Here is a 15,947-nt window from a genome sequence, read left to right as displayed (position 1 = left end):
ACCAACATAATATCACATAACATATCAATTCATAAGCGAATAACACACACATAAAATGTTCACATAATGGGCCGGCTTTGGTGCCGTAGACCCATTGGTATGGTGAGAAGACTACCTCCGTCCGATGAATATGAATATTGTCCTCCTAATGATCTGCAACCTCCCGAGCTGAATAATAACAATAATAATATAATCAATGATAAGACCTTAAATTACCCCCGGAAAGGCCTAACCTTCCAACTCTACCCCAAGGCCCAATTACCCTTTTCTTGCAATGGGCCCCAAAGTCCAAGTCCAATATCCTTAATTGGCCCAATAAGGCCCAACCGATAAGTCCACAGCCCAAACAGATGAAAAGGCCTCTAACTCACAGTATTAAATCAAGACGAACAACCAAATGAGGCCCAATGGCCTAAAGGCCCAAAACAGCTTAGGGCCCGCCGAACTGAGCCGCGTACGGCCAGCGTACCACCCTAGTACACGCAGTGTACTGAAGGTTCAAGGACTACGCGCCGCGTACAGCCAGTTACGCCCAGCGTACAACCATTTTAAGCACTTTTTCCATTAAATGCTTAATGCTCGAATCCTTCACGTCCAAAAGCTAGATCTAAGTCTGAAAAGATGTCCTAAGGCATAAAGTTGGCAACTTTATGCCCTTGCATGTCTCATACACACCCAACTACTCCACTAAGACCTTTCCAAGGTCTTTTACCCATGCATGAGGTCAAATCTCTCATCAAGCTTCCATTTTTATACTTCTAAATGACTAGGGGACCTCAGATCTGCCTTTCTTATCGAATGGGGAGGCTTAGCTCAACAAAAGAGGTCCAACGTTCATCAAAGGGACAAATCACCAAAACCCTAGCTAGATCTAAAGATTAGAAAGGAAAGATGCAAGCTTTTTACCTCCAGAAGCTTTGCAAGATGAATTTGGTGCAGGATCTTGAAGCACCCACTTGATCCAAGCTTGCTTGACCACCCCTTCTTCTTGAAATACACACTAAAAGGCCACAAATGCACTATTTAACGCTCAAAAGTGATCTCACAAGGTTTCCAGGAGTATATGAACGTTCTATAGCTATGGAGGCTCTCTGGGTTTTAGTCCTAGGGACTTAAAGTTGTTTAAATAGGCCTCAATTCCGAAATTTAGGGTTTTGTGTCCCTGGCACGTACGCCCCACGTAATTCAAGGTATGCCCAGCGTACCTTGATTCCTCCCCCACCACTTTCATGCAGTACATTAAGCGTACACTTAAGTACACCCATCGTACTTAAGGGACCAATTATGCAAAAATTATCATTCCTTAGGGTTTCAAGACATACTAGAATTTTGGATGTTACAACTCTCCCCCACTTGAACTAGACTTCGCCCTCGAAGTCCGTGGTTGGAAACAGTTCGGGGTAATGCTCCCGCATCTCCTCCATTGGCTCCCAAGTCCATTCGGAGCCCCTTCGGTGCTGCCATTGCACCTTTACCAAGTTTACTTCCTTGTTCCGAAGTCCCTTCGTCTTCCTGTCTAGAATAACAACCGGCCTCTCGACATAATTCAGGCCCCCATCCACCTGAATATCATCCAAGGATACAATCGCGGACTCGTCAGCAACACACTTCCGAAGCTGAGAAACGTAGAAGGTGTTGTGAATCTGACTAAGCTCCTCTGGAAGCTCTAAACGATAGGCTACCTTGCCCACTCGGGCTATGATCCTGAACGGGCCTATAAATTAAGTCCCAACTTGCCTCTCTTACGAAACCTGATAATCCCATTCCATGGTCACACCTTCAGCAAAACAAAATCCCCCACCTGAAACTCAAGATCTGATTGCCATCGATCAGCATAACTCTTCTGACGGCTCTGCGCGACCCGCAACCAATCACGAACCTGTTGGATCAACCCGGTGGTATTGAGTACCACCTTCATGCTTCCCATCACCCGATGTCCAACCTCATCCCAGCATAATGGGGTCCTGCACCTCCGACCATATAACATCTCGAATGGAGCTCGATCGATACTAGCATGATAATTGTTGTTGTACGAGAACTCTGCCAGTGGGAGGTACGTATCCCAACTTCCTCAAAAATCCAGCATGCATGCTCGTAGCATGTCCTCCAATGTCTGTATCGTTCTCTCACTCTGACGATCAGTCTGAGGGTGATATGTTGTACTGAAGTGTAGCTGAGTACCCAGTTCCTCATGGAACTTTCGCCAAAACCTGGATGTAAATCGAACATCCCTATCCGAAACCACTGACACTGGCACCCCGTGCCTAACCACCACTTCTCGAACATAGAAGTCCGCCAACTTTTCTGAGGATATACTCTCGGAGATCGGAATGAAGTGGGCACTCTTTGTCAGTCTACCCACGATAACCCATATGGCATCCACTCCCCTCGCCGTCCTTGGTAGCTTCGTAATGAAGTCCATAGTGATCTCTTCCCACTTCCACATGGAAAGGGGTAACGACTGAACCTTGCCATGAGGCCGTTGATGCTCGGCATTGACCTTCCTGCAGGTCAAGCACCGCTCCACAAACCAGGCGATTTCCCGCTTCATGCAGGGCCACCAATAACTCGGTCTCAAGTCCCTATACATTTTTGTTGCACCTGGATGTATAGAAAACTTGGACTTAGAAGCCTCCTCTAACAGTTTCTTCCTCACCCCCCCCCCCCTGCCAATGGCACCCACACTCGGCCACACTGAGTCAAAAGGTCGCGGTTGTCCTTGACAAACAAAGGATACTGATCCCAAATTTTCTCTATTTTCCAGTTCTCCTTCTTCACCCCCTCAACCTGAGCCCCTTAATAATATCCACCAAAGGCGAAATTACCGTCATCCTCATACAAATGTCCCTAATTGGGGACCCCGTCTCCTTGCGACTCAAAGCATCGCCCACCACGTTGGCCTTCCCTGGATGGTATAGGATCTCGCAATCATAATCCTTCAGTACATCCAACCATCTCCTCTGCTGCATATTAAGGTTCTGTTGATCCATCAAATACTTTAGACTCTTGTGATCGGTATAAATAATGAACCGCACCCCATACAAATAATGCCTCCAAATCTTGAGGGAAAACACCACCGCCCCCAGATCCAGATCATGTGTGGGGTAATTTGCCTCGTGAGGCTTCAACTGCCTCGAGGCATAAACAATCACATGCCCCATTTGCATCAATACTGCACCCAACCCTGAAATCGATGCATCACAATATACTGCTAAATCATCCAACCCCTCAGGCAGTAGTAGGACTGGAGCCTCGCATAACCTCCGCCGCAGGGTCTCAAAAGCCCTCTGTTGATCCTCACCCCACCGGAAAGTCACATTCTTCTTGCTCAAACAGGTCAATGGCATAGCAATCTTGGAAAAATCCTGGATAAATCTCCGATAGTAACCTGCTAAACCCAAGAAGCTACGAATCTCCGAGGTAATACTCGGTACCTCCCATCGCATCACAACCTCCACCTTAGCTGGGTCAACCGAAATACCCTCTTGCCTGATGACATGCCCCAAATTTTGCACTTCTCGCAGCCAGAAATCACATTTGGAGAACTTTGAATAAAGCTTCTCCACCCTCAAAGTCTCCAGCACCTCTCTCAAGTGCTGCTCGTGCTGCTCTCTGGTTTTGGAGTAAACCAGGATATCATCAATAAAAACGATCACTGACTGATCCAACATCGGTCCGCGCACCCGGTTCATGAGATTCATGAACGTTGTCGGGGCGTTGGTGAGCCCAAATGGCATCACCACAAACTCATAATGCCCATAAAGAGTCCTAAAAGCTGTCTTCGGTATATCCTCATCCCTAATCCTCCTCTAATGATACCCGGACCGAAGATCAATCTTGGAGAACCAAGATGCACCCTGAAGCTGATCAAACAAATCATCGATCCTCGGTAACGGATAACGGTTCTTCACCATTAGTTTGTTCAACTCCCTGTAATCGATGCACATTTTGTGCGATCCATCCTTCTTTTTCACGAAAAGAATCGGTGCACCCCACGGGGAACTACTCAGACGTATGAACCCCCGGTCTAGCAGCTCCTGAAGCTGTATAGATAACTCCTGCATCTCGGGTGGTGCCAACCGATATGGTGCCTTCGCGATCGGGGCGGCACCTTGCACCAAGTCAATACGAAACTCCACTTGCCTCTCTGGAGGCACTCCTGGTAACTCTTCGGGGAACACATCTCGGAATTCCTATACAACCGGCACACTGCCCACATCCATTACGGCCTCCGCTCTTGTATCTGAAACATAAGCCATAAATCCTGAGCATCCCTGCTATAGAAACATCCTTGCTGTCGCAGCCGAACAGAGGGTCGGTCCCTGCGAGGCCCTCTCACCATTAATAACCAGCTCTCCCCCACTTGGGGTTCGAACCCTGACCAATTGGCGCTCACAATCAATCATGGCCCCGTTGGCCCCCAGCCAGTCCATCCCAATGATCACTTTCAATCCTCACAACGGTATGGGAACTAAATCAACGTGAAACCTCTCGCCATGCACATTCAGGACACAACCCTGATATACCCTTTCAGCACTCACAGTGCGATCATCTGCCATCTCCACCTCGAGCGGGGTATCCAGAGTCCCCGGCGCATCTCGGAACTTCTTGCTAAGCGCAAGAGACACGAACGATCGGGTAGCACCCAAATCAAACAAAACATGACCCGACATACCATTGACCAAAAAGGTCCCTATACAAAACATAATACATACATATAAGCATTTATCAAACACAAGGTAGGTAAGAATAAACACATACCAGCCACGACGTCTGGTGCTACCCGCGCCTCCTCGGTAGTCAGCTGAAAAGCACGGCTTTTCACCGCTGGAGCTTCCGCCGTGACAGGGCGGTCGTCAGTAATCCTCATAGTGGCGGGCGCGGGTGCCACCATTGATCCTCCTCCTCCTCCCTGCAACCTCGGACAATCGGCCTTTTTATGGCATGTCTGGTTGCAGTGAAAACATATCAAGCCCTTCTTGGGGAAATCCTTACTCATGTGGCCCTGCTGGCCACAAGAGTAATATCCTGATATCCCGGCTGTCTGACAAGCCCTACTATGAAACCTCCCACACTTAGCACACCGGCCCCGACCCTGCTGTCCCCTACCCGAAGAATGAGAGGTCTTAGGATTCTTAGCCTGAGCCCCTACTGCCTGTACCTGCTCAGTCTTCTGCATCATGCGGGACTCCAAGTCCATCTCCCTCTCACGGGCCTTCTCCACCATCTCGTTCAGGGTTTTGCACCCTGTAAAGCTCATAAACTCCAGAATATCGTCCCTCAACATAGCATGATATCTGTTCCGCCACTTCTCCTCATCCGTAGCATACTGAGGAATCAACAAAGCTCGCTCTCGAAACTTGCCGGTGATCTCCGCCATCGTCTTGGTGGTCTGCTGCAACTCATGAAACTCCATCACCAACCGTTGCACCTCAATAGGTGGTGCAAACTTCGTATCGAAACGTCTAACAAACTCAGCCCACGACATCTTAGCTACACCGACTGCTCCCACCTGGATAGTAACCTCGCCCCACCAATCTCGGGCCCTGTCCCTCAGCATACAGGAGGCAAATCCAACCTTTTCCTCCTCCGGGCAAGAGCTCGTGCGCTGGGCATTCTCAATGTCCGCTACCCAGCTTCTGCTCACTATAGGGTCCCTGGCCCCGGAAAACTCTGGAGCTCCACATGCCTTGAACTCCCGAAACGAGGGAGTTTGGGCTCCACCCTGACTTGCAGAAACATCAGCCCTGAATGCCCTAAGTCTCTCCTCCATCATCTCCATCATACCCTCCTTGGCCGTCCCAAAGATGACTGGGGTAGCATCAAGGATGCCTCTCGTAACCTCAGCCGCTATCAACTCATACCACCTCTCATCAATACCATCAGTAGTGCCTCCTAACCCATCCTCGAATCCAGATCCCGATCCTGACCCCCCTGCTCCCAACCGTGTCATCACCATGCTGAACTGAAATATCATAAATTAAAATGATCAGGATTTCCATATAAGGGATCTTCCCACACTGGTCCTCCTTGAGGTCGCCGGATCTAGCAATGCTTCGGGTACAGGTCTTGTGCTTCTAGTAGTACAGGCCCAATACTACCTTCCACACCTGCCTATACCTTTCCCCACTCCTCTACCTGATAACTTCAATTCGTCCCACAACCCAACCATATCCCACAATTACCGAGTACATCAGCCTCAGGCTGTCTGAAGACTCACTCTACTCATATCAACCGAACCAATCATGACATGCTGCTTTTATGCATGCAAATTATACACAGAAAGGATCAAATAGACTTTCGAATAAGAGATTCTACCCTAACACCACATCCAAACGAGGGAAAAGAAAATAAGGCCAAATCAATCATTCTGAGGCTATAAGTTCCTAACCGTATACAATTTTAAAAACATACACTTAGCAAATTCCATATAATCATCAAAGCTCAATATCAGTATAACATGGCTATTCAAATTGGGAAACTACTTACTTGGCTTAGCTGATCATGCGCGTTGCACTCTCATCTTTTGGGTTTCTTTTAAATCCCTTTTAGGTTACTTTTGAAAACATTTTATCACCTCCTTAGTTTGAGTCCTGACACACCCGAGGATGTGCCGGAATCCCTCAAACCAAGGCTCTGATACTAACTTGTAACGACCCAATTTTTCAAAGGAAATTGTTCATTTTTGAGCTAATCAAAACCAATCCTATAAACCATAAATTCCCAAAACATTTGTTTTCAAATCATCATTCATTACATCATTGTTTTCCTTTTTAAAACATCAGAGGGTCCCAACACATTAAAAAGAGAGATAGAGTGCACGCCACGTCATCATGCCTTGCCCTTGCCCTTGGGCTCATAAGTACCTGAAACAAACCAACAACCTGTAAGTGAAATGCTTAGTGAGTTTCCCAGAGCATACCATACACATTCACATACTCATATCCTGATAGCTAATAAAGCTATAAACATGCCATAGAAACCATGCAATACGATTCAGCAAGAATGCCATGGGCTACCCCACATGGTCTTTACCTAGGACTACCATGGGCTACCCCACATGGCCTTACATCCAATGCCATGGGCTACCCCACATGGTCTTTACCTAGGAATGACATGGGCTACCCCACATGGTCTTATATCCAATGCCACGGGCTCCCCCTGGGGTCTTCTGTACCAACATAATATCACATAACATATCAATTCATAAGCGAATAACACACACATAAAATGTTCACATAATGGGCCGGCTTTGGTGTCGTAGACCCATTGGTATGGTGTGAAGACTCACCTCCGTCCGATGAATATGAATATTGTCCTCCTAATGATCTGCAACCTCCCGAGCTGAATAATAACAATAATAATATAATCAATGATAAGACCTTAAATTACCCCAAGAAAGGCCCAACCTTCCAACTCTACCCCAAGTCTGATACCCTTAATGGGCCCCTTGGCCCATTAAGGCCCAACCGATAAGTCCACGACCCAAACAGATGAAAATCCCTCTAACTCATAGAATCAAATCAAGCGCAACAACCAAATGAGGCCCAAAAGCCCAAAACAGCTTAGGGCCCAACTGAGCTGCGTACACCCAACATACCACCTGGTACGCGCCGCGTACAGCCAGTTACGCCCAACGTACAACCATTTTAAGCACTTTTTCCATTAAGTGCTTAATGCTTGAATCCTTCACATCCAAAAGCTAGATCTAAGTCTAAAAAGATGTCCTAAGGCATAAAGTTGGCAACTTTATGCCCTTACATGTCTCATACACACCCAACTAGTCCATTAAGACCTTTCCAAGGTCTTTTACCCATGCATGAGGTCAAATATCTCATCAAGCTTCCATTTTTATACTTCTAAATGACTAGGGGACCTCAGATCTGCCTTTCTTATCGAATGGGGAGGCTTAGCTCAACAAAAGAGGTCCAAAGTTCATCAAAGAGACAAATCACAAAAAACCCTAGCTAGATCTAAAGATTAGAAAGGAATGATGCAAGCTTTTTACCTCCAAAAGCTTTGCAAGATGATTTTTGTGCAGGATCTTGAAGCACCCACTTGATCTAAGCTTTCTTGACCACCCCTTCTTCTTAAAATACACACTAAAAGGCCACAAATGCACTCTTTAAGGCTCAAAAATGATTTCACAAGGTTTCCAGGAGTATATGAACGTTCTATAGCTATGGAGGCTCTCTGGGGTTTATTCCAAGGGACTTAAAGTTGCTTAAATAGGCCTCAAGTCCGAAATTTAGGGTTTTACGTCCCTTGCGCGTACGCCTAGCGTACCCTGATTCCTCCGCGACCACTTTCATGTAGTACGCTAAGCGTACACTTAAGTACGCCCAACGTACTTAATGGACCAATTATGCAAAAATTATCATTCCTTAGGGTTTCAAGACATACCAGAATTTTGGATGTTACAACCAACCTGGAATTCCAAGGGTTTTCGTCTCCTATCTGCCTAGCTCTTTTGTCTATCTCTTAAGGCTTTCAACCGTTCTCAGATTTGTACGATCTTTTCTGTCGTTTCTCGAATGATTTCTGGGCCAGTGAGAGTGTGTGACATCCCCAAAATCACGGCCAGAAAAGACCGATTTCATTTATGCTTTTTAAAATAATTTTAGAGTAAATCCTTTTGATTTAAAAGAGTTGCGGAATTTGTTCCCAAAAACAAAATATGATAAAATAATATTTATCAAAGCATTTCATCAAGAGATGCATTTTCATTATATAATCAAAACTCGGGATGTCATGTTCCGATACAGACCATAAAGCATAAACGACATATTACAGGCCATACAACAGTTATATACATATACAGGCTCATAAACAAAATAACTTGATGATTCATCCATCTTATGCCCTCGCGCCACTTCCTGTAATGCAAATAAGACTGAGTGGGTCAGGCTTGGGAGCCTAGTGAGCATATAGGGTTTTCAACCCACAATAAATAATTATATTTAATTTCACCAACCAACAATAACCCGATTACCCATTCCCGTTATCCTCACTTTATGTCCCTAAAACAACATCTATCTCAAGGGACCTAATCTAGGATTTTCATCGGGACGGACATTACTGCTAAGGGGTTTCCTCAACAATAGATGTCCTAAAGGCAACCATGAGGGGGATAGAGTACACCGGTGAACACATCGTTCACAACACCTACAGGTTATGAGCCTGCTAGCGTTCCACAGGACTGTCTAGAAAGAGTCTGTGGTCGTTATCCATACTCCGCTGAATAACTAGATCAACAACAACAACAACGAGGCCTCTCATCTGTTTATCACACATCAACTATCAACCCATGTTCTACCCAACATATTAGTAGATAAAAATATATATTTTTATACATAGTTTAAAACTTGTATAGCATGTTCAATCAATACATATTCCACATAACATATGAGGCACACACACATAACACATATTTCATAGAGAATAAATCATATCTATGAGTTAGAAGAAAGTGAATATACATTCACACATATAATCAACAAAATATACACATAACACGTATTTTGTACCAAATACTTCATAATTATGTGTTAGAAGAAAGTAACTACACACTCACTTGATCAAAAGATGATCGGACAGCACTACGACTTGTAGAAGTAGTATTCTTCGGTAGATCTGGAAGATCTTCACAAAAATTGGCTTCTTGTGGGCAGAGCTTCGGCTCGGGAATCTTACTTCTCGGGATCTTCGGGGCTTCGGGACTTGCTTCGGGGCTCGGGAATGATACCGGGGCTTCGGGAATGATAACGGGGCTTCGGGATATCTCTGGCACATAAAACGATGCAAAACGAGAGAAAGAGAAGAGAATTTGGCGAATGGAGTCGGCTGCCTTCGCAAGCCTTTTATAGGAGGCTGAGGCCTCGTATTACGCTGGGCGTAATGCTCTACGCGGGGCGTAATGCCTCGGATCGTCACTGCATGCGTCATCGGAGCACTCGAGTCCGAGGCGGTGCATGCATCGGGGTACGCTGGGCGTACTCAACTACACTGGGCATAGTTCGGATCGGATCGATGACTCCCCCCCTCCTCCAGATAATATTGGGATTTAATAATTAAATTTTAATTTTAATTATTTAATAAACTTCGAAAATTCATATCTTCTTCATACGAACTCCATTTTCGACGTTCTTTATATCCACGCGTAGGCGAGACTACACTCTACAACTTTCGTTTAGACTCCGTCGGCTATTTTTGAATTTTACTTTTATTATTTATTTTTAGTAGGTCGGGACAGGAAAACTCCGTTATAAATTCATAACTTCTTCATCTAACATCCGTTTTCGTCTGTCTTTTCACCAAAGCACTACTATCAACAAAATCCTCGATTCTCGTTTAGATTGTTTCGACCAACAATCACTCGATCTCGAATCGAGTATTCGGGCTGCATATTGATAAGCTGAAACTTCGGAAAATCATAACTTCCTCATACGAAGTCAGATTTGGGCGTTCTTTTTATGCACGCTCACGGTTTAACAAACTTTACGACTTTCGTTTAGATCACTAAGGCTAAATATCGCTCTAACGTAAATTTCACTTTTTACGTCGTTCAGCGTTGCCGGTTCCGTCGCGAAACTTCGACAAGTCATAACTTCTTCGTTATAACTCGGATTTCGACATTCTTTATATATTCGGAAACCTCGTTTCAACTAATACAACATTATACATACATATCAGCTTTATCTAACATTTTATTTTGACGCTTATTTTTATTCTTAATTACATTAAGACACACAATTAAGCACAAAACACATAATACTCAAATAATACACTTCTATTATCTCAAAACGGGTAACAAAGGTTAACCTAGACTATTACATCAACATTAATGACAAGCCCAGAAACAATGGCGTTACAGAGTGCTATCAGGAACTTTCCCTTTATCTAGTTGCATGTTACCCACCTCAGCTTAGCATAGAGGGGATATGCACTTACGGCCATAGAGAGCTTCGAATGGAGCAACCTTGATGCTAGTGTAATAGTTGTTCTTATATGAAAGCTCGACTAGTGGCCAATGGGTGTCCCATGATTTACAAAATTTGATTACATAGGCTCTCAGCATGTCTTCTAGCGTTTGAATAATTCTCTCACTCTGCCCGTCCGTTTGTGGATGGTAGGCTGTACTGATATACAACCTAGTTCCAAGAGCCTTCTAAAGTGACTACCAAAATCACGAAGTGAATCTACTATCCCTCTCTAAGATAATAGATATTGGCACACCGTGCATTCATACTATCTCTCGGATGTAAGTTCTAGTTAGGTTCTCCATTTTTTCTGTTTATTTGATTGGCAGGAAGTGGGCGGACTTGGTTAATCTGTCGACGATCACCCATATAGTATCATTGCGTCTTAGGCAACTTGGTAATGAAATCCATTGTGATCCGCTCCCACTTCCACTCAGGTATTTCTGGTTGTTGAAGTAAACCTGAGGGCTTTTGATATTCTACCTTTACTTTGGCGCAAGTTAGACACTTACCCACATAGGTAGCAATCTCTGCTTTCATGATTGGCCACCAATAGAGTTTCTTGAGATCCAGATACATCTTATCTGAACCTGGGTGGACGGAGTATCGAGTCTTATGTGCTTCATTCATGACAACCTCGCTGTAACCACCGAACTTTGGGGTCCAGATCTAGTCAAAGAAACAACGAACTTTGTCTCCCTTGATCTCAAAGTTCTTCTCCATCCCTCTTAAGGCTTCATCCACCACATTTTCTGGTTTTAAGGTTTCCATCTGAGCCTCTTTGATTTGTATGGACAGATGGGAATGTATTGTCATGGTTAGTGCCTTCACCCTATGACATGAGTACTCCTTTGGACTAAGGGCATCCGCTAATACATTGGCTTTACCAGAATGATAGCGAATTTCACACTCATAATCATTGAGTAGCTCTACCCATTGCCGCTGCCTAATATTAAGTTCTTTCTGATCGAAGATATATTGAAGGCTTTTGTGGTCGGTGAAGATAGAGCACTTGGTACCATAAAGGGAATGTCTCGAGATTTTTAGAGCAAAGACCACTACTCCCAACTGAATATCGTGAGTTGTGTAATTGACTTCGTGTGCCTTAAGCTATCTCGAGGCGTAAGCAATACCTTTTCCCCATTGCATAAGCACACAGCCTAGCCCCTGATTAGATGCATTGCAGTATACAATGAAATCCTCTGTCTCTTCTGAAAGAGACAAGATAGGTGTGCTGCACAGGGCTTGCTTTAGTGTCTGGAACGCAGTGTCTTGTTTTTCTCCCCAACTAAAAGTTATGCCCCTCTGAGTCAGGGTAGTAAGCGGTTTAGCGATTCTGGAGAAATTTTGTATGAACCTGCGATAGTAACCAGCAAGACCCAAGAATTGATGGATGTTTGTGGGCGTTCCCGGTGCTGACCAATTCTTGATTGCCTTTATTTTGGAAGGGTCCACATGTATGCCTTCTTTGCTAACCACGTGACCAAGGAAAGTTACCTTCCTAATCCAAAACTCGCACTTTGAGAATTTCGTGTAAAGCTTTTCCGCACTTAATATTTCTAGAACTTGCCTTAAGTGTTGGCTATGTTCTTCCTCACTTTGTATATCATCTATGAATACTATCACGAATTTGTCTAGAAAAGGACGACACACCCGATTCATCAAGTCCATAAACATGGCGGGTGCGTTGGTTAGACCAAAGGGCATCACTACAAATTTGTAATCACCATATCAGGTCTGGCATGCTGTATTAGGAACATCACTCTCCTGGACTCGTAATTGGTGATACCCCGATCACAGGTTTATCTTTGAGAAGTAGCTCGCTCCTTGGAGTTGGTCAAAGAGGTCGTCTATTATGGGTAGTGGTTAGCAATTCTTAATAGTGAGTTTATTTAGCTCGCGGTAGTCTGTGTACATTTGGAAAGATCCATCCTTCTTCTTCACGAACAAGACCGGTGCTCCCATGTGACAACCCGAAATTTCTATCTTGTACAACATTCAATTCAATCAAATTCAGACTCGTTTCTGCTATCTTTTAGCATTGTTTAGGATCTGTTTTAGTGTTATAAGCCTGGTACAATCAAGGTTTGGATTTAGGGATGAGTTATCTAAGTCATAAGTGTTGCATTCGGGCCAAACACTCCTTCAAGAGGAGTGTACAGCCGTACACATGGGTGTACGGCCGTACACCCATCATAGACGTGAACCTCTCCCATATATATATATGATGTCCTTTATTTTTACCTCACTTGTTCCATCTTCAAGTCAAGAATCCAGTTTCCATCTCAACTATCATCAAGAAGACCCCTTCTAATCTTCAAAAGTGTAAGTGATTCTACCATTTATAAGTTGATATCCTTCCTAGTCATGTAAACATCTCATGATTCATCCATGAAATAATCTCTTTTATGATAGATCTTCAAATCTTCATCCATTTCACCAAGAACACCAAGAACATACACTTGTTCTTGGGTCGTAAACTCCTTAAGGACTTCCAAAGTGTGAGTATTTCCTCTATCTTCTAGTTTGTCATGTTAAACACTTGATTCATAGCCTTGAAACATCATCAAACTCATGAACATCATGAGTGTATGGCCATACACTCTATCTACGGCCGTACACCCTTGTTTGGTTCTTAATCTTGAGCCTTAAACACTTCTAGATACTTGTTGTCCATTAAAACTCATAAACCCTTAAATCCCTATTATTCAAGACCCAAAAATGCATCATAGTGGAGTGTGTACGGCCGTACACACTTGGTGTGGCCGTAGACACCTAGTGTAGCCATGAGCACATTTCCCGTTGGCTGTAAACACCCTTAAACCAATCATATGTGATTGTAACACTTCATTTCAAGTGTTTCCTAGACCAAGGGTTGTCTATCCTAGCATGTTAGTTGTTTTATACACTAATATCATGCTTATATGCATCATTATATGATGATTAGGATCCTTTTGTGCTTCGGGATTTCTTTCGTGTGTGTAACACTCTTATCCAGGTCTTCAAACAAATCATCCACCAAAGGTGAGTTCATACCCCTATAATATACCTTTTAAATGATTTTAAAAGCTTTTAAGGGGGGAATACAAGTTGAACACAATCAAATTGTGTTAAATAATCTATTTGTAATACAAATTACACCGAAAAGACTTTATTTATGTTTTAGTGATCGTGATAATAATAGTAGATTTTCAAATGTCTCCAAATGATCTTAAGTCATGTAAACTCTTTTAGAGTCACATGAAAACACTTTAAAATATTAGAAACAACTTTAAGTTTTCTTCTAAATTTCTCAAAACTTTAGTTTATTAAATCATGTCCATATATTTATTTATGTATAAATAAGCTTTAATAGACTTAGGATCATTACTATCGCCTTAACTCCTGTTCCATGTTTAGTTGTGGGCTTAGGGTAGGTTCAATCATCCGACTGTCAGTTAAACCTTAGTTATACATGTTAGATACATATATGAACATTAAATAACGTCCAAAAATCATGTTTATATATGTATAGGTATATAATTAAGGCTTAGAGGACTTAGGACTAATGAATTGCCTTACTTCCTTTTCCTTGTTTGGATGTGGGTTTACGGTAAAGTTATTTGTCTGAAGGTCGTTTCCTTCTTAATTATTTATATGATACATATAGGAACGTAAAAGTTACCTCAATCTGATATAGACAACTTTGCTACAAGTAAAGCAAAGGGGGTACTTTCATGAGTTATCATTTGAATCAGATAAAACATATAAATTATGGTAATTATAATTTATGACACAAATGAAATACCTATTTTTACTAGATAAGTTCACCAGGTTTAAAACCACTTTATTAAGAAAAGGATAACATTCAATCTTTACTTAAAAATGTGAAATACTACTTCATGATACATCAATTCAATTGTTGTATCACCTTTTGTAACCAGAGTCTCCTGGAGGGAGAGCCGGCATTGTGTGTATAGATCTATATGGTACAGACTATCCCACATCCCGACTGTTAGCTACAGTCCGAGCCGACAGGCCCAGGGGTGACAAAAATGTCACCTCACTATTTTCGACAATAGAAGGTCGTCGTGTTGACATCCGTCAATCAACATGGTTACAACCTTATCACATTTTAACCCTAATTAATAATCTTAATTACAGGGTTGTCATTACACCAGTAGTGTAGACTTATGGTTTATAAATTCATCACGCGGTAACCCAAATTAATAACCTTAATATCATGGGCGTGATTTCATCGGTAGTGCATGCTTAATAAATACTACTGCATTAATAATTTTCCACAAACAAACGGAACGGTTTTATGGGGATTTTAAACTACAAACAAAAGGAATGGTTTTATGGAGAATTAAAAATACTTTTAAAACTAAACGGGGAACGTTCACCCTATAATTTTATGAAAGGTTAAACTTATGTTTAAATAGGTTATAAGTACAATAACACTTAATCGAAACGGTTTTATGGAGTAAAACTACTTTCCAGTTGTAAAGCAGGAAGTATATGACTTTCTGGAGGAAACACAATCATTTTGTTAAAACTAAACAACCACAACTAAATACTTATGAACTCAACAGCATTAAAATGTTGATACTCTCTTTCAATATAATTTGTAGTCTCAGGAATCCAGTAGACAGGTACACTCCAGGAGCTTTTGCGAAGACAGCCTAGTACCCAGAGTTGCATCCTTTGTATCTTTTATCTACTTTTGATGTTGAATACTTAATGTTTGAACTTATGTAAAAACTTATACATTATTAATGCAATGGTTCTTGTACTTTGCTTACTATATTTCATGTGTTGTGATACTTGACATGACGTCCTACGCCCCCGAATGTTTCCGCCAATTCGGTTTGGGGGTGTGACCTCCCCAGGGTGAGAAGCTTGGTCAAATGAATCCCTTACTGAGTAGTTCGTTTAATTAGCTGGATAATTCCTGCATTTATGCTGGTGCTAGACGGTATGGGAATT

Source organism: Lactuca virosa, chromosome 5, assembly GCF_052849685.1.
Source record: "Lactuca virosa cultivar CGN04683 chromosome 5, Lactuca_virosa_CGN04683_v6, whole genome shotgun sequence".
Taxonomy (NCBI): Eukaryota; Viridiplantae; Streptophyta; class Magnoliopsida; order Asterales; family Asteraceae; genus Lactuca; species Lactuca virosa.
This window is presented reverse-complemented; position numbering follows the sequence as displayed.